The sequence below is a fragment of the Zalophus californianus genome, chromosome 15 (genome assembly GCF_009762305.2).
Source record: "Zalophus californianus isolate mZalCal1 chromosome 15, mZalCal1.pri.v2, whole genome shotgun sequence".
NCBI lineage: Eukaryota > Metazoa > Chordata > Mammalia > Carnivora > Otariidae > Zalophus > Zalophus californianus.
In genome coordinates, this window is record NC_045609.1 from 76,234,766 (window position 1) to 76,236,841 (window position 2,076).

The window sequence follows — 2,076 nt, forward strand, 5'->3', positions numbered from 1 at the left end:
TGGCTGCCAATTTGGTGGCCACGAAATGATAATAATGGGTTCATTTCCTGATGACTAATCAAGTTAGACATCTTTTCAGGTTTATGGGTCATTTCTGTCCCTTCTGTGAAATGCTTGCATCTTTGCCCATTTCTCCCCTTTTTGTTACTGATTTGCATGCAGATAGCTTTTTAACAAGTTAGGTATGTTGTGAGTATCTGTATTGTATTCCACTTTGGGCTTATTTTTTCCACTCTGTGGAATGTTCAGTAAACAAAAGTGCTCTATCAGCGCAGTCAAATCATTCATCTTTCAATGTTTTGCACCTCCTCCTTTGTTTACAAAATCCTTCCCTTCCCAAAAGTCATAAAAACATTCTTCTATATTGTCTTTTAGAAGTTTTATAGTTTTAACTTTCCTATGTGAACCTTTAATCCACCTGGGATTGCTTTTTGTGCCTGATGCAAGGCAAGGGCCAAGTCACTTTTTTTGTGAAAAATTACTGAATCCCCGTTTATAAATAATCCATCCTCGGGGCGCCTGGGTGGCTTAGTTGGTTAAGCGACTGCCTTCAGCTCAGGTCATGATCCTGGAGTCCCGGGATCGAGTCCCACATCGGGCTCCCTGCTCAGCGGGGGGTCTGCTTCTCCCTCTGACCCTCCCCCCCTCTCGTGCTCTCTCTCTCTCTCTCTCTCAAATAAATAAAATCTTTAAAAAAAAAAAAATAATCCATCCTCTTCCCCAAGGTCTGCCACGACTGCCCTTTTAAAAATTAAGTTCTCGTACTAATTGGGTCAGTTTCTGAGCAATTCATCCTTGTCTGTTCATCTACTCGTACTCTCTGTATCAATTCGACATTGTCTTAATCACTACATTTTACGGTAAGCTTTTTGTTGTTGCTTCTTGAGATGTCTGAGTAATGGTTTCTGTTTTTTTTGCATTTTAGAGGAAGTTTTAAAATCTGGTCATGCCAGTTCCCTTCACACTTCATTCTTTTTAAATAGTGTTCTGAATACCCTTGCCCTTTGCTCTTCCATTTACATTTTGGGATCAGCTTGTCAAGTACCACAGTGAAAACCACTGGGACTTTTGGTTGGCATTGCATTAATCTATTAACCAGTTTGGACAAAGAGTTGAGACCGAGATCATCTTCTCCATTACACGCTCTTCATTTATTTAGGTCAATAAAGGTGTTGGGTTTTTTTAAATCATCATTTTCTCATTAAAAGGCTTACACAGCTCTTAAGATGTATTCTTACATACTTTATATTGTTTTGTTCCTACCGTAAATTTTATTTCTTAATTACATTTAAATTTTTAAGACGTTACAGCTTGTAGCTGGATGCATGGAAATATAACTGACATTTGCATATTGTTCCAGGGATCTTGATAACTCTTAAGTCTTTTTCTTTCTTTTAAAGATTTTATTTATTTGACAGAGAGAGACACAGTGAGAGAGGGAACACAAGCAGGGGGAGTGGGAGAGGGAGAAGCTGACTCCCCGCGGAGCAGGGAGCCCGACGCGGGGCTTGATCCCAGGACCCCGGGATCATGACCTGAGCCGAAGGCAGATGCTTAATAACTGAGCCACTCAGGCGCCCCGATAAACTCTTAAGTCTTTTAATTTGCCTTGTAGACTCTGGATTTTCACAATCTGATCATATTTTAGTCCATTAACAGATAAGTCACACTGAATGATTTTCTAATATTAACCAATTTGCTTCCTGGGATAAATCCAATGCGGTCATCATTCCTTATACTTTAAATACAATGTTAGATTTGGTTTGCAAAAAATGCCTATTTTCAGGGCGCCTGGGTGGCTTGGTCATTAATTGTCTGCCTTCAGCTCAGGTCATGGTCCCAGGGTCCTAGGATCGAGCCCCGCATCAGGCTCCCTGCTCCACAGGAAGCCTGCTTCTCCCTCTCCCACTCCCCCTGCTTGTGTTCCTGCTCTGGCTATCTGTCAAATAAATAAATCTTAAAAAAAAAAAAAAAAAGCCTGTTTTCTTATTGGAAGGTGCAGGGAGATTTTATATATCTCCATCAGGTCTAATTTATTAGTTGTGCTATTTAAATCTTCCATGCCCTTCATCATCA